Source organism: Protopterus annectens, chromosome 2.part1, assembly GCF_019279795.1.
Source record: "Protopterus annectens isolate FY-2018-M chromosome 2.part1, PAN1.0, whole genome shotgun sequence".
Lineage (NCBI taxonomy): Eukaryota > Metazoa > Chordata > Ceratodontiformes > Protopteridae > Protopterus > Protopterus annectens.
Genome location: NC_056729.1, coordinates 414,759,720 through 414,777,853, shown reverse-complemented (window position 1 = coordinate 414,777,853; position 18,134 = coordinate 414,759,720). Strand labels below are relative to the sequence as shown.

The 18,134-nt window shown below is 45.1% G+C and overlaps 1 protein-coding gene across 2 annotated transcripts in view; it reads right to left on the bottom strand.

Moving 5' to 3' along the window:
* The window catches only part of OTUD4 (OTU deubiquitinase 4), a 2,240,995-nt gene that overhangs the window by 1,799,425 nt on the left and 423,436 nt on the right, over positions 1–18,134 (bottom strand). The window lies entirely within an intron of this gene.

Sequence of the window (18,134 nt, the reverse complement as noted above, 5' to 3'; positions counted from 1 at the left end):
CACAATCCCCCTCTGCCTTTACCTCAGATCTAGTTTGCAAGCAAACCAGAAGTCAGAGAGAGAGCATAATCATGCAAAAAACAAACAACATAACTGTACAAGCACTTATCCATATATATATATATATATATATATATATATATATATATATATACAAGATATACATATATATACAACCACTGCAAAAGCAGAAGCCAAATAATCCAGACCAGGCACCAAACTGTATGTTCTTCCTGAGGGTGGGAGGGTGGGAATGTAAGAACAAAGGCGAGATGAACACTCCACATGGAACGTTATGGTAAGGACATAACTTCTAAATGTGAGAGTGTTCGATCTCGCCGTTTGTTCTTACACCTGGGTAGCGTCCCTAGCTCCATGTTCCTGAGGAACTCACGGGAGAACGTTCTTGAGCACAGTGGAACCAAAGGTTGCCCTGTCCCTAGAAACCCTGTCTACCTTGTAATGAGAAATGAATGTATGTGGTTTAGACCAAGTGGCAGCTGCACAAATAGTGTCTAATGGTAGGCGAGCTGCATGAGCCAGGGATGTAGAAACTGATCTTGTAGAGTGCCCCTTGGGTTTGACAGGTAAAGTTTGTTGTGAAGAATCATAAACGAATATAATGCAATCAGTTAGCCATTCGGAAAGGGTTCGTTTAGTAACTGCTACACCTTTCCTGCTATCAACGAAAGCTACAAAAAGTTGATCAGATTTCCTGTGATCCTTTGTTCTATCCAAGTAAAATCTAAGTTGTCTATGAACATCCAACTTGTGTAACATATACTCCAACTTATTGGAGTGATTTTTGAAAAAGGTAGGCAGTTCAATGGATTGATTAATGTTATTAACAGAGCAGACTTTGGGGAGAAAGGATGGATTAGTGCGAAGAGATACTCTGTCAGAATGAAAGATCAGATAAGGGTGTTTAATGGAAAGAGCCTGAAGCTCAGACACTCGCCTAGCGGATGTAATGGCTACCAAAAAGAGGGTCTTCCACGACAAATACTTCAATGAACAAGAGGAGGCTGGCTCAAATGGAGGTAACATCAACTTAGATAATAAGAGATTTAGATTCCAAGGAGATGTAGGAGTTCTAACTGGTGGTCTAATATGGAAAGACCCTTTTAAAAAGGCCTTACAAAGTCTGTGAGCCATAACAGGTGCCCCACATTCTTCCACATGAAAGTTGGAAATGGTAGCCAATTGCACCCTTAAAGCGGCTGGAGAAGCTCCTTGGTGGAACAATTCTGTTAAAAACTCCAAGATCTTGTTTAAAGGAGCTATAACAGGGTCCAAATGCTGTGTATTTGCCCAGAACACAAAACGCTTCCATTTACTAGTGTAGGTCTTTGTAGTGGAAGCTTTATGAGAAGCTACTAGTATATTCTGAACTGCAGGTGAGAGAAGATCAGACCTGGCTAAGTAAGCGGAGCAGCCAAGCTGCTAGGTGGAGTGACAAGAGCGAGGGTGGGGAGCCCCTGACGAGTGGGTCAGTAGATCTGGTTCGGGTCCAGCATCCAGGGTCCCCAATGCGATGTGCCAGAAGAAAGGGAACCAAATTTGACGAGGCCAGAATGGGGCAATGAGGATAATCGTCCTTTGCAGGTTATTGGCTTTCTGCAGAAACTTTGCAATCAGGGGAAAGGGAGGAAAAGCGTACAGGAGACCCGGGGGCCAATCGTGAACCAGCGCCCTGGGGACTTCCCTGGAGGGTAATAGGGCAAAGTAGCTCCTGCATTTGGCATTCATTGGAGACGCAAAAAGATCGCAGGAAGGCTGGCCCCACTTGCGAAAAATTCTCTTCGCAACTGACTGTTTGAGGGACCACTCGTGAGGCAACAGGATTGCTCTGCTCAGCCTGTCGGCTATGACGTTGGATGACCCTGGGATATGCGTTGCGATCAGAAAGCGACCCGTGGACTCCGCCCATTGCCAGATTCTCATGGCCTCTCTGCATAGCTGATAAGACTTGGTTCCCCCTTGCTTGTTTATGTACCAGACTACGGACATGTTGTCCGTCTGAACTGCAATAGTCCCTAGAGGAAGAAGGGGAGCAAAGTGCTGCAACGCTAGAAACACTGCCCTCAACTCTAGAACATTGATGTGCAGATTGTACTCTAACTCGGTCCATTCGCCTTGGACTGTCTGTCCCTGAAAGATGCCCCCCCACCCTATCAGGGAAGCGTCCGTGGTCACCGTAGCTGTCGTGGGTAGCACAAATGGTCTTCCGCTGGAAAGGTTGCAAGTTCGAAGCCACCAGGCTAGGTGTGATTTGCATGTGTTCGTGATCAGAATTTCGTGTGTCAGAGGTAGTTGTTGGAACGACCATTGTGCAAACAGTAGCCATTGCAGAACTCTCATGTGCAGTCTTCCCAATGGTATCGCAATGAGGGAAGCTGCCATGAGACCCAAAACCTTCAGAACCAGTTTTGCTGGGGATTTTCTGGATGACAGAAGAAGAGATATGTGGCTTTGTAGTGAGGCTATCCTTTCTGGAGGAAGCCTTAGAATTAAATGATGCGTATCCAATTCTGCTCCTATGAATAAGATATGCTGTGATGGCTGTAGTGAAGATTTTTCAAATTTACGGAAATTCGAGGTGAACACAAAGCTGTAGTGTGTAATCCCTGGCCTGAATCAGTTGGCTGGGTGGTGGCAGATAGGAGCCAGTCGTCCAGATACGGAAACACCTGGAATCCCAGGCGTCTCAGGTGAGATGCCACCACTGCCATGCATTTGGTGAAAACCCTGGCGGCTGACGTCAGACCACAGGCAAGGGCTCGAAACTGAAAGTGGCTGGCTCCCAGCCGGCGCAAGTGATCCCTGGACGCCCTGGCCATTTTGATGTGGTAGTATGCGTCCTTCAGATCTATTGAGCACATCCAGTCGTCCTTCTGTAAAAATGGAAGGATCGATTGAAGCGTGACCATTCGGAACTTTTCTTTCTTGACGAAGGTATTGAGGTTGCTTAGGTCCAGAATCGGCCTCCAGTCCCCTGTCTTCTTTGGAACTAAAAAGAACCTTGAGTAAGTTCCGAATCCTCTTTGGTCCGCTGGGACTGGTTGGATGACTCTTTTTTTCTAGCAGCTTTGAAATTTCTATAGCTGCAGGATCTCGCAGATGGGGCGGCACATCTGGGAGTCTTCTCATTGGAATGGGGGGCAGTAGGAAGGGTATTCTGTAGCCTCTGGTAACAACGCTTTTTACCCAGTTGTCTGATGTAAGATTTTGCCAGGCCTGAGGGTATAAAGCTAAGCGACCCCCGACTGCCTACAGAGCAGGACAGTCGGGCCTCCTCTCAGGAGTGCTGGAAAGGTTTTCCAGGGGGTGTATCCCTGTCACCTTGGTTTTATGGACCCCTCTGCCGGGCGGCGCCTTCCACCTCTGCCCCTCCTCTGCCTCTAGAGGGGCATCACCCTGTGTGCCTGGGAAAGATCCTTGGGGTTTTCGAAACCACATTTTTCCACCGCGTTGCCCTTTGGGGTACGGTCTGGATGGGGTGGAAAAACGGACTCAGACAGCAGACAGAGTCTTTCCCTCCTGTTCACACCGGGTAAGGGTCTCCTTTACTTTGGGGCCAAAGAGAGTGGCACCGTCAAATGGGGCGTTAGTAAAGGAAGACTTGAAGGCTTCCGCAAATGAACATAAGCGCATCCAGGATTGTCTATGAAGAGCAATCGCTGAAGCTGCTGCCCTACTCGATCCTTCGGCCGCGTATGAGATCAGCCTCATGGACGAGTTTACAATGGATGTAAGGGTATTGAGATGTGCTGTAACTCTCTGAAACAGCAGCATCTGTAGTACCCTGGAGGGTATCTCCCAACTCTTTGATTAGATCCCTCTGTAGTCGTGTAAAGTGGGTCAAATAGTTCAGGGATCGCATAGAAAAAGCCGCTGAACTAAAAATGCGCTTCCCATCTGCCCATAGTCCTAGAATCTTTGTTAGGCGGATGGACAGATGAGGAAGATTCCGACATCTCCTTTTTCGTGGCCGCTGCCACCACCATAGCCCACTGGAACTCCCTTTGTGAGATAAGCCTTGTTTTGGGGTGCAGTAATATACTTATTAGGCTTTCTAGGGACTGGTTCCACCGTGTCAGGTGTCTCCCACCTTCGAGCAATCAGCTCCATTAACTCATCGAAGGGCGGAGTGACCCAGGAGGAGGAAGGGCGAGCACCAAATGCCTTCAGCAAAACTGACTCATCCTCAGAAGGGGGGAGGGATTGCCAATCACCTCTCTGCTTTAGGATCTCCAAGATGTCAGAAAAAGAGACATCCTCTGAAGGTGACTTTGGGGACCCTTCTGACTCATCCAAGTCAGTGTCCGATGTCAATGATTCTTGTGGAGAATCTAAGTGTCTCCTCTTACACAATCTTTTCCTAGGGACTTCTTCGGGGGGAGCATCCAAAGAAGCCTCCGAGGAAGAGGGGGCACCCTCCAGGGGTGTCTGAGACACAGGTGCTCGACGCTTAGATGTAGCCGTGGGTGCAGAGGAGGATAACGGTCCTTTATGGGGAGGAGAGGATGCTTCTGCTGATGTGGTTGTCTGGGTAGACAACACCTTCGTCATGAGGTCGAAGGCCCCCGGGTCCTGAGTCGAGGTATCTCCCAGTTCCGAAGAAATGGGAAGAATCCCCGAAACAGGCACCGAAGGCATCGACCCCGAGGACGGAACAGAGTCGATCCGAGCCGAGGCCCCGAGAGGGAGCGTCGGAACCGAAACATCGGTCCGACTCTCGGTCCCGGAACCAAGGGTGGATCTTCGGCTCCGAGACTCCGGTACCGGATCCGACGGAGTCGAGGTGAACGGAGCCGACCGAGAGAAGGACGGTTCTGGCACCGAGGGCTCCACAATCAGCAGATCAGCCTCTTCCGGCTCTGAAGACTGGACAGGTCTCGGAGGAGGAACAGATGGAGATAAGGGAAGGCGTTCAAGTCTCGACACCAATTGAGAGGAGACTGAGATGAGTTTGGATAAGGCCGTATTCTCCATTAACTTCTGCACCACGTGGTCTACATCGGTGTCGGAGAGGGGTCTGGAAGAGCGCGTCGAAGGAATCGAAGACGGAGCCGACCTCAACAGTGTCGGGGGAGGGGGCTCCGTCACCGTTCCAAGACTCGAGGCTCGGAAACTGACAACAGTTGAACACTCGGTCCCGAAGTCTGTGGAACCGGTGATCGAACTTTAACTGAAGAGCTCGGAGCCGATGACTTGGGCTCCGACGTCTTCGATTCCTTCGAGGATTTGGATGCCTGGTCTGAAGCATCCAGAGCCTCTTGAAAAGTAGGTTTTAAAAGACCCTATCCATGAGTTTCCTGCCTATCTGTCATGACCCTTCCACTGAAAGAATGACAAATTGAACAGTCTTCTTGCAGATGGAGAGGGCCAAGACAGTAGACGCAGGAACTATGGTTGTCAGTAACTGACATCTTTTGCCCACATTGGCAACGTTTAAAACCAGATTTAGCTTTCTCAGACATCTTAAGTAAAGCTAACAAAGAGGAGTAAAAGTCAAGTCCAGTAGGTATGTCCAATCCGGTAATTTTGTCAAATCCAGTAAAAAGAATGTCTATCCGGTAGTCAATCCAGTAATGGTGGGGATAGGCCCCGAGGGAAACTCTAATAAAGTTTAAAATAACTTTAAACGGAACAGAGAATTCCTCGAAACAGTATCACACACACACACAGTCACTAAATAACTTTTTAGAAAAAAATTAATTCTTAAGAAATATAAGAAAAAGATATTAAATCTTAGCTTTAGGTGCTCGAGCTCGATCAAGTGATGCGAACGCTGCAGCGGCAAACTAGATTTGAGGTAAAGGCAGAGGGGGGATTGTGGGAGTTAGGTTAGTCTCTAGCTTCTTCTCGATGCAGAGCTTGCAAGCGGCCGACACGGAGCCGAGGATCGGCTCCGAACCCAGGTGTAAGAACAAACGGCGAGATCGAACACTCTCACATCCACTGTTGCCTGGGCCACAAGGGAGTCACCAAAATGATTTTGGGGGATTCCTTCTGAATCTTCAGAAGTACCCAGGATATCAGTGGAAAGGGTTTAAAAGCATATACGAACATGCCTGTGTAAGACGACTCCGGCAACAGAAAGTGGAAAGGGCTGTTGCCAAGCTTTGTGATCCTATAAGCAAAGAAGGTGACCTGGTTCAAGGCTCCAGAGAGCACCCCTGCAATACCAGGCTACAATTCTTACCACACTTTTCGGCCACAAAACCAGGACCGAAACACTAAAGGTGGAGGAGTGTCCATATTCACCAAGGATATTCACAACTCCAGGCTAGTTGCCCAACACAATGCATCTGAAATTCTCCAGGTGCAACTAACACTAGGTAAGACTGCAATCCAAATTGTAGCTTGCTACAGATCCCCATCCATGCTCCAAGATTCTCACTACACCTTTCTAAACATACTGGAAAATATTAAGATACAACCAAACACCCTAATACTGGGTGATTTCAACTACCCTGCCATTAATTGGGAAAACTATTCAGGTACCAACTCCTTTTCCCAACGGTTCCTGGAATTCATAAATTCCAACGCCCTGGATCAACTAATCCATTGTCCTACCAGGGGCTCCAATATCCTAGACCTGGTCATTACCAACATGGGAGATAGATGCTCCACACCAGTGGTCACCCCCTCATTGGTCATCTGACCATAAGCAAATCAACCTTGACATCCACATCCCACCCCCACCCCCCAGTAAGGAAACCTCCTTAAAAAACTTCTCCAAAGCCAACTTCAAGCTACTGAAGTCAGAAGTGACAAACTTCACAACACCCACGCAGACGGGATCTGGAACTTCGACTGCAGAATCCTACACTAAGGCACTGTACGAGCACATCCACTCGTGCATGAATCATGCCATCCCAAATAGAACCAAGATGCTCTTCTCCAAAAAAAAAGGAAGCCAATCTGGTGGTCCCCTGCTATAAACAAACTATACAACAGCAGGAAGAAACTGTTGCAAAAAAGAGGAAAATCCAAGGATGCAAAAAACTCCCTCACCAGCCTCAGTAAGAAGCTGAGATCCCTCAAAATCCTCAAAAGCTAGTTACGAAAATAAAAATTGCCAAAGATTCCAAAGACAACCACAAGGCATTCTATAGTTATGTCAAGAATCTAAATGGCAATGCTCAGATCTGCTCTGAGTTACAACTGAATGGCATTAAATATAGTGATCCCAAGGATATTGCCAATATCCTGGCAGATCGATTTAGTGCCAACTTCACCCCACTCTCACCCCCTAAAGGGCCCATCTCAATACCAAAAGACTGCCAAATTCCGATAATCACGGCCACACAGGTAGAAACCGCACTCTCCAAAGCTAAGAATACAGCATCCATGGGACCAGATGACATCCCAGGCTGTGTACTACATGAACTACAAAAGGAACTGGCACCTCACCTAAGTGTGATGTTTAATCATAACCTCACCTCAGGCTTCGTGCCCACCGAGTGGCGCACAGCTACAGTTATCCCACTCCACAAGGGAGGATCCACCTTGGATCCCGGGAACTACCGTCCCATCAGTCTGACAAGCCTGATTTGCAAGGGCATGGAACGCATTATCGTGGATCAAATAAACAAAGACATTGGCAACCTTCAAACACTAGACCCCACCCAGTTTGGGTTTGTGAAGGGCTGATCTTGTCTCCTGAATCTGATTGACTTCTTCGAATCAGTCTCCAGAGCTGTGTGCGAGGGTAAGGCAGTCCACACAGCCTATCTGGACCTCGCCAAGGCCTTTGACACCATCCCCCACTCTGGAATCTTAGATAAACTTACTAAGCTGGGCATGAATCTCTACGTCACTCGATGGGTTGCTAACTGGCTTACTGACAGAACCCAGACAGTAAAAGTAGCCAACTTCAAATCCAGCTCCAGACAAGTGACAAGTGGAGTACCTCAGGGTTCAGTCCTGGGACCACTCTTGTTTGGCATCTACTTCTCTCAAGTACAGGCCAACACTAAGGGACTCTGGCTAACAAAGTTTGCAGATGACTGCAAACTGGGAGTCATTACTGAATCCCCAAATGATGTGGATATTCTACAAAAGGGCCTTACAGAAACAGATGCCTGGTGCCAGAGCCATGGGTTCAAGCTTAATGCCAAGAAATGTATAGTTATCAACTTTGGAAAAAAAACATGTACCCATGAATTACCACATGGGTGGCAGGACACTAAACATCGAAAGTGTGATGAGAGACTTAGGGACACAGGTGGACAGTGGTCTCACTTTCGATAACCACATTGCCACAACAGTCAGGAAATCCTTCTATGTGGCACACCTCATCACTAAGGGCTTTTCATCCAGAAAAAAGGAGGTCATTGTCCCACTGTACTCATCCCTCATTAGACCCATTATAGAGTATAATGCCCCATTTGGTATGTACCTCACAAGACATCTGCAACAGCTTGAAAGGCCACAGAAATACCTCACTAAAAGAATCACAGGCCTAAAGCAGATGCCATATACTGACCGTCTAAAAAAACTCCAGCTATAGTCTGTGGCATATCGTCTACTCAGAGGCGATCTCTGCTTAACATACAAGGCCATGTCAAACCCTGAGCTGTTGGACATGCTCCACTTAAAGAAATCCCAATCCCTCAGAGCCACACACTCCAGGGATCTAAACCTTGTCATCACAATGAACAAAACATGCTGGAGGGATAGGTTCCTGACCCAGAGACTTCCCATACTCTGGAATAGACTGCCCATACATATCAAGCAGAGCGCCTCTTTGGCCCTCTTCAAAAGGAACCTTGATGATTGGATGAGAGATAGGAAGTTCACCCCGGGGATCATGTCAGTCGCCCTGCTAGACATGGGCCTGGAGAAGTAAATATTGTGGGAATAAATATCCAGGGAATTATTATGGCTAGGCTTGCATAGGCCCTAGGGCCGATAGCCTAGTACCAACCTATGAACCTATGAACAAGAGATACTGTAGAGGTATTAGAAATATTTTGGAAATTCTATGAAAGTATGTATAAATCAGAGAAATATAGAAATCAAGAAAAGATACAAATGTAAAGGTTTACGGAAAAATTAAATATGACAAGGTTAGAGGTAGATGAGGCTCAATTACTAATGGTTAGGATAGGAGGAGATTAGATGAAAATTGTTATGTATAACAAATATACAGGAAAGACCCCAGAAATAGTTTGGAAGCTAGGAGGGAAAAACTGATAAAGATTTGGAAGGTTTTGTTTAACAGTATTTTAAGAGGATAAGTATCAACATCCTAAAAGAAAGCAGTGGGTAGCTGTAATACCTAAAGAGAGTATGGATCCATCGGACTCCGCTTCATACAAGCCCATTTTTAGAACTAGACCAGGATTATAAAGTGATTATGTCTTAAATGACTAAAAGATTGACAAAAGTAAAGTCATAATGGATATATATTTATCAATGTGGTTTTGTGAAGGGAGGCAAACATTTGACAACATTAACAGAACACTGATGATCCACAGATCCACAAGGAAGCAGAATGTACGAAAATACCATTGTAATGTTAGCCACTAGGAGTGTGTCCGTATGGTTTGCGATGTAAAATGCTTGCAGCTAGGATTGTGTCAGTGTGGTTTGTTTTCATTTATATAAATGTATGACTGCTTATGTCGTAAGCGATGGTTTAATGTTTCCCGTTTAAAAAAAGGGGGGCAGAAATTGAATAATTTATGTAATGTTGCTTAGGTTATATGACATTTAGCAATACATGTGAAGTATAATGTTTGTTAATGTTTACTTGTTAATGCAGTTTGATTACTTTTATATAAATGTAAATCTATGTTACAAGTGATAATTCAATAAAGGTGTTTAAAAAAAAAAGGAACATTACAGTCTATGGAAAGGAAAAGGCATCTGTCTTGCAGCCTTTCTTGCATGCAGTCCATTGCTCAGAGAGGAGGCTAAGAGGTCAAAATGAGGAACTCCCTACAGATGCAGCAAATCATTAAAGACCCCGATATAGCTTCTGTTTGTCAGGGTCTTCCTTTGTCCTGCTCAGCTTGCCTGCCACACAATTTTGCTATGATGGGATGCAAGATACCTGTAGAGACAGACTGTGGTATTGTCTGTAACAACTTTAAGAGGGCCAGGAGACCAAAAGATGTAGACAGTTGACTGCATTAATTAGAGCAAGCACCTCTTTTATATTTATGTGCTTCTGTCTGTTCATGGTGCCCCAAACACCTTGTGCTTTTATCCCACCTAAAACCACTCCACAAGCAAAGTCCGAGGTGTCCATGGTGACTGACTAGTTTGGAGCAGGAGCAGGACTTGAACTTAGGGAAATTTGCTAACTCTACCAAGTGATTTCACTTCTGATAAATCCCAGTTCTGGGGTTTGTCAGGAAAGATACATCAGTGTTGATGCCTTCACCAAAGAAACTTCAGATAGCGCTGTATCTTTCTCATGTGTAATCTTACCAGGGTGCATTATGTGAATAGTACAGTTTTGTACCTACCATAAATGTAGATGTCCGATAGATATGCAACTGCAGTCATAACATATGGGTTGTCCTGCCTCAGGCAGCCCTCGGTCGGCCGGATTCCAAAGTCTGGGTCCGACGTCAGCTGATGTCGCATTTCTCTCCGACGTCAGAGCGGCTGGAGTATATAAGCATCAGCCAACGCCATCTTCTTCAGTGTTTCTTGCCCCAGATGCCAGGTGCCCTCCAAGTAAGGCTGTAATCAAATTAGAAGACAAAAACAGGATTCCAGACAAATAAGTAAGCAATAAACAGATGCACCATAACAGATATCCCCAGCTAAGAGAAACAGGGATAGGAGTGGACCCAAGGCATAGAGGGGTATGGAGGGAGGGAAAATCAGACTGCAGTTGCATATCTATCGGACATCTACATTTATGGTAGGTACAAAACTGTACTATGTCCTTCAAGAATGCAACTGCAGTCATAACATATGGGTTGAATACCATAGCTTAGCTGGGGGAGGAGGAATGCTCTAGGAAAGAGATGGTGTGGCAATCAAACCCTGCAGGACTGCCGAAGCAAAGCCTGCTCTGGATCTGGAGTATAAAGGGAGATTGTAGTGCTTGGAAAATGTATGCACAGAGCTCCATGTAGCAGCTTCTAGAATGTATTTTGTAGGCACCCCTCTTAAGAATGCTGTAGAGGTGGCTGCAGCTCTGGTAGAGTGTGGTCTGACATTGGCTGGAACATTCTTCCCATGGAAGGAATAACAAAATCTGATGCAATGTCCAATCCATTTTGAAATAGTCTGTTTTGAAATTGCCTTTCCTTGTACTCCAGGGGCGTAAGCTACAAAAAGCTGATCAGACTTCCTACTGGTCTTGGTTCTGTCCAGGTAGTAGCGAAGTTGTCTGTGAATGTTCAAGGTATGCAACAGTCTTTCCCCTTTGCTCTCAGGATTGGGGAAGAAAGTAGGCAGGTGAACAGCTTGATTTAAAGAAACCCTAGATACCACCTTTGGCATAAAAGTAGGGTTGGTTCTTAAGGAGACCCTGTCTCTGTGAAAGATTATGAACGGTGGTATTGCCATTAGGGCCTGTAGTTCCGAAACCCTTCTTGCTGAGGTAATTGCCAACAGGAAAGCTGTCTTCCATGAGAGAAATTGTAAGTCCACTGAAGCTGCAGGCTCAAAGGGAGGTAGAGTCAGTTTTTCTAGGACAAAGTTGAGGTCCCAAGCTGGCACTGGAGCCTTTCTTGGTGGCTTAATGTTCTTGATTCCCTGAGGAATTGCCTTAACAAAGGATGTGAAAACACAGGCGGATCAGTGTTATATCTAGCTGAAATAGCTGAAGCATGTATCTTTATGGAAGAATATGAGAGTCCATTCTGTAGCATATCTGCCAAATATTCCAGGATGAGTGGGATGTTCAATAATGATGCATCATGTCCCTTGCTGGTATTCCAAATGCTGAATCTCTTCCATTTTGCTAAGTAAACCTTTCTGGTGGATGGTCTTTGAGCTTCTGTTAATATCCGCTGAACTTCCTTGGAGAGAGATAGATTGAGGTTATTCATGGGATCTCCCAAGCTGTTAGCTGCAGCGTCTGAAGATTTGGATGCACTGTTTTGAAGTTGTGTTGAGTCAAAAGTAGGGGCCATTGGGGAAGTGCCCACTTTTTGTTGTGACATATGCTCCGTAGTAGTGGATACCAGTGTTGTCTTGGCCAGCCTGGAGCTATTAGGATCCTCTTGGGTCTCTCTGCTTTGATCTTTAGTAGTACTGTAGTCATCAGTGGCAGAGGTGGGAATGCATAGATTTTTAGGGAGTTCCAGTTGAATGAAAGAGCATCTATTTTCCAAGCTTGTGGATGATATGTCCTTGAACAGAATTTTTGTAGATGATGGTTGAGGTGGGAGGCAAATAGATCTACTTCTGGCCTGCCCCATGTCGAGGTGAGTTTTGTGAAGATTTTCGGATGCAACCTCCACTCGTGTGGATCTATGAAATTCCTGCTTAGGCTGTCCGCCAGCACATTGTCTTTGCCTGGAACAAACTGGGATTGCAACTGTATGTTTAGGCTCAGTGATTTTTCCCAAAGATTCATTGTCAGTCTGCAAAGGGGGTAAGAATGGGTGCCCCCTTGCTTGTTTATGTACCACATCACAGTGGTGTTGTCTGTCCGTATCAGTAGATGGCCTTGCTGAAGTTGTTGTTGAAAGGCCTCGATGGTATGCGTTACTGCCAGCATTTCTTTTTGGTTTATATGCAGATGTGTTTCCTTTGGAGACCATTGTCCTTGTATACATCTGCCCTCCATGTGCGCCCCCATCCAAGGTCTGAGGCGTCTGTGGTCATGGTCTGTGTTATCTGAGGTTTTTTGAATGACATACCTGTGTTTGCCTGGCTTACCGAGGCCCACCATAGGAATTCCTTTTGTAGGCATGGAATGAGCGGTATGGTTGTCTCTAGGTTGTTGCTGTGCTGAGACCATAGGCTTTTTAGGTACCATTGAAGCTTTCTCATGTGCAGTCTTGCTAATGGGACCAGGAGAATGCAGGATGCCATGCAACCCAGGACCTGTAGGAATCTCCTTGCAGTCATCTGGGTGAGTTTTGCCAAACCTTTGAAATAATGAGTTAACTTCTCTTGCTTGTCTTCTGTCAGGTAAGCCATTTAAGAGGCTGTGTCTAGATTGGCTCCTAAGAAGGTTATTTGCTGGGATGGCTGAAGTCTTGACTTTTGGAAGTTGACTGTGTATCCCAGAGCCTGTAGCAATTGTATGACATAGTTCAATTTTTTTGTCAAAATCAATTTGTCGTCCGTTTGTAGGAGGCAGTCGTCCAGGTACGGGTAAATTTGGATCCCCTGGAGCCTGCAATAAGCAATTACTGAAGCCAGACATTTTGTGAATACTCTGGGCGCAGTAGATAAGCCAAATGGCAATGCTGAGAATTGATAATGCTCTGGCCCTGCAAGAAATCTGAGGTATCTTCTGCAGCTGTGTCTGATAGGGACATGCAGGTATGCCTCCTTGAGGTCCAGAGTAATCAGCCAAGACCCCTTGCCCAGCATGGGAAGGAGTTGCTGTAGAGTCAGCATTTTGAACTTTGGTACTATGAGAAAAGTGTTTAATGCGGACAAATCCAGTATTGGTCTCCATTGAGTTTCTTTTCTTGGAACAAGGAACAGTCTTGAGTAAAACCCCTGGCCTTGTTCTTGTTGTGGAACTCTTTCTATTGCTTTGATCTGTGCAAGCAGAGAAATTTGCTTGATAGCCTCTGCCCTCTGGTTTTGTGGTAGGTTTGGCATGCCTTGTTTTCTTGGTAAGGTATGAAAGTGGAACCTGTAACCTTGGTCTATAATATCCAAAATCCATTTGTCCTTTGTCAATCTGTGATAATTGTCTGAAAACAGAGATAATTTTCCGCCCAAGGGAGCTTCTATTTGCTCCTTGGTCAGCAGAAGTAGAGGAAAGTCATTGAGATTGTCCCTGTGGGGCAGGGGAGACCCCTGTGTCACTTCTTTGGTTTGCTGGTTGCCATTGTCGTCCCCTGTAAGAACCTCTGTATTGTCCTCTTCCTCGGCCACGCCTGTTTTTACCCCTTTGAAATCTTTCAGGATTAGGAAAGGACCAGTTTTTAGAAGGCCAATTCCTGCTGAATCTGGGTGGCTGAACCTGGAGGAAATCTTTGACCGTCTGAACTGATTTTGCTTTTTCCTCGATGGACTTTAACACATCTTTAGCATTAGCACCAAAAAGCTTGTTCTTTTCCAAGGGTGCATCAAGAAGTTTTGCCTTAACATGATCTGGTAAAGGTTGTTCTTTTAACCATGCATGTCTACGAATGACCGCTCCTGTCATAGCTGCCCTACATGAAGCTTCCAATGCATCATATCCACACTGCAGAAAGTGATTGCTGACTTGCTGAGAATTATGTACAGCTTCCTGCAAAGACTTCCTGTCTAAAGGTTCAGGAGAGGCCAATGTTTTCTGTAAATCATCTATCAGGTAATCCTGATATTGAAACATAGGAAAGAGGCAATTCAGAGCTCTCATAGATAAAGTAGTGGAGGTGTAGACCTTTTTTCCCCATCTCTCTAATGACCTAGCTTCCCTGTTGGAAGGCAAAGGATTTTTGGAGGTGGATGCTGAAACCCCTTTAGGTCCCTGAGAAATAGTTTCTAAATCAACAGCATGGGCCCTAAAGAAATGAGAATGTGTTTCTGGGACCCTATAATATCTGTCTGGCTTGGCTGGAGCAGGAGGAAGAGTATCCGGGGTAACACTGGAGTCAGAGTATAGGTCATCCAAAACATTAAGTACAGGAGGTATAGCCAGGGGCCTGTGTTGGGGCTTTTTAAGGAAGGTTCGAAGGCGCTTTCTGGAATCAGAATATTCCTGGCCTTGCCACTTAAAATGTTCCCTCATGGTATGCAGAACTTCCCCAAAAGAAATATCCTCAGGAGGGGAGGCCGAGGGGATGGAATCCTCTGCATCAGAGTCCTCATAGGTCTGGAAGAGCTCTTCCTGGCCATCGGAGTGAACAGAGTCCTCAGAATCTTCATCTGAAGGGATAGGGTCAGAGGGTTCAACCCGGGGCCTCTTATCAGAAGGAGGCTGGGATCCTCTCTCAGGATGGGCCTGTGAACCTCTAATCATGGAAATCAAGTCTGCGGCCATAGTCATGATTTGTGTTTCAGGAGTAGGCTGAGGTAAGGCTTTAGCAGTAAGGTGCTTGGTCTTGCTGGCTGCCTTAGCACATGTGTAGGCCTTAATAGACATGGCCATAGGAGGCCTAGCAGCTCCACGTGCAGGAGTCACCTTATCTACAGCAATGGTCTCGGGCATTTCCTCGTTTTCAGTATCCGGAGGAAAATGTATAAGTGGCGTCGGTGTGGCCTCCGGTATCGGAGGTATCGGTAATGTGGTGTCTTCAGTTCGGAGCGGTGAAATAACCGTCTCAGGGGGAACCGGAGCACTTGCGGTAGGTTTTGGCGTGGAGTCGGCGGAAGACGCGGGCCGAGGATGTTGGTCCCGGTCTTTTCGTTTCTTAGGAGTCTGCGATGTCGGAAGTTCCGACGGCATTGTATAAGCAAATTTATCGCCGAAAAAGTCTTCAGCGAACTCCGCCCGGCGCCTGAGAGTGCGTTTGTTGAAGCGAGCACAGGCGACACAGGCCGAGACGTCGTGGTCTGGGCCAAGGCAAGGAAGACAGTAAGAGTGGAAATCCTTATGAGGTATTTGTTTACCATAAGACAGACAATTGTTAACTTTTTCAGTAATTTCTGACATCGGCTGAGGCAAGAAAAGGTCCCCAACAGGGTACTTAGCTTTTTTGATTCGGATTCGAAAATACAGGAGCTGACCGACCGGCACTTGCGAACTGCTTCTGCTTCGGGCACCGCACGGCAAGAAAGACTGAAGAAGATGGCGTCGGCTGATGCTTATATACTCCAGCCGCTCTGACGGAGAGAAATGCGACATCAGCCGACGTCGGACCCAGACTTTGGAATCCGGCCGACCGAGGGCTGCCTGAGGCAGGACAACCCATATGTTATGACTGCAGTTGCATTCTTGAAGGACATCATAGATGTCATGAGACAAAATCCTGATGCATTTTCTCACAGCAATAGAAATTCTGAGTAGAAAATCCTGAAACCAGATCTAGATATGGATCTTTTTGTTTCCTGTGGAAGAAAAGCCCTTTTAACTGAGGTGTCTAGCAGATGCCCCAGGAACACAATCCTGTGTGGAGTCAAAAAAGACTTTTGAATGTTCTCTTGATATCTCAACTTGTGTAAGGGATCTCCGATACAAATGATAGATTCTTGACACTTTGGAAAAGACTTTGCAAAGATAAGCAAGTAGTCTAAGTATGGAAAATTGTAGATTTCCTTAGCCTGCGATGAGCAATTGATAATGTGATCAGAAACATCTGAAATCTGGATCAACAGGGAGGTGAAACGCACTGTTTAAAACTAATGTTACCAGGAAACTTAAATGAGGAAGAAATAACAGACTGTAATATGACAGCATATTGAACTTGGGCACCATCACAAACTGGTTTAAGAAAGAAATATCCAGAACTGGTCTTCAAGCATTTTCTTTGTTTGGCACCAAAAACATCCTCAAATAAAAACCCTTCCCAAATTGGAAAGGAGAAACTGACTCCATCACTCCCTGAGACAACATATGTTGGAGGGCAGGGGGAAACAAAAGATTCTGGTTCGGTGGTTTAGGAATTACCCCCCTGGAAAGGAGGAATTTCTTCCTACTGCCACTGGTAATCTTAATGAATGGTCTTCAGAACCAGTGTGCCAAATAGAGAGGCATGGTAATTCAGACTTTCTAGAAGGAAAAATGAAATAATGCCAATATGGGAGGGGGAACAAGGTCCCTTAAATAGTTATTCTAACTTGGACTGTCCATGGTTTTGAAGGGCTCCTTTATTCCTTTTGGAATCTGCTTGCCATTTCTTCTTAAATGTCCATCTATCACCATTTTGCAGAGACTGTTTCTTGCCAAAACTGGACAACGGAGTTAGTGAATCCCTTAGAAAAATTAGAAAAGGAGTGCTGAGATTCCCTGCATAAGCGTACCCCTCTCATCACACTTTTTGATAACCTCTGCAGCAGAAGGGCCAACAAGTAAACTTCTATCCAAAGAAGAATTTAAAATCTTACTTTTTCATATCATCTTCCTCAAAATAGTGCCAGTGGCCACAGCCTCAAAAGTAATATGAACAGAATCACACACACATTTTAAACAATGAGTTGTGACCTGTAAAATGGAAGAGATTAAACCATGCAAAGCAGATTTTTTCTCACAAAAAGAATTTGTAGACAAAACATTCCTCATACTTTCACAATTAGTCTGAATAAGCTTTAACATAGGAGTCTTACAGTTCAAAATTCTGAAAATCAAAGTTGCAGAAATATACACTTTTTCCCCATATTTTTCAATTATTTTTCTATCCTAGGCAAAACATACAAGATTGGGAGTAAATGTTTAGCAGCAGGATTAACTAAAGCTACAGCTGCTGAGACAGGTTTAGGATGTGTATAAAAAACTTAAAATATTGAAAATAAGTGACTCGGAAATTGAAGGATATAATTAGTAAGGTAATAAAGAAAAGTTGGCTTTAGTTGCATATATTATTTTGCACTTGATAAATCCAGAAAATGACATCTCAGTGTTGAGCATACTGTGATAGTTTCACGTCTTTTCAGGATGTAAAGTTAATGAAAAGAAAACGAAGGCCAGAGCTGTAAACTATGTACACACACCTGAACTGATTCAGCAATACCCATAGTTATGGGAACACAATAAAATGAAGTATTTAGTAGTATGGGTTAAAATGGATTCTTTGATGGCAGCTAAGGATATGTGGGAAGACTAAAGATGATACAAAAACTGAGAAATGGAAAGCTATTGTTTATGGATATGGACAGCAAGACAGAAGCGGTGAAAATGTTTTTAGTCCTTTTAGTTTTATATACACGTCGGGCATATTTTTATCAACTGGAGGAAAAGTTGTGGACAGCAGCTAATAAAGAGTTGAAAGACTTTATTTGGAAGGGGAAGAGAATAAGATCAAGTGGTGAAAGTTGATCCTGCCAACAGAACAAAGATGTTTAGGATAAAAATTACTGGCGAAAACTAGCAAAGAAACCTAAGC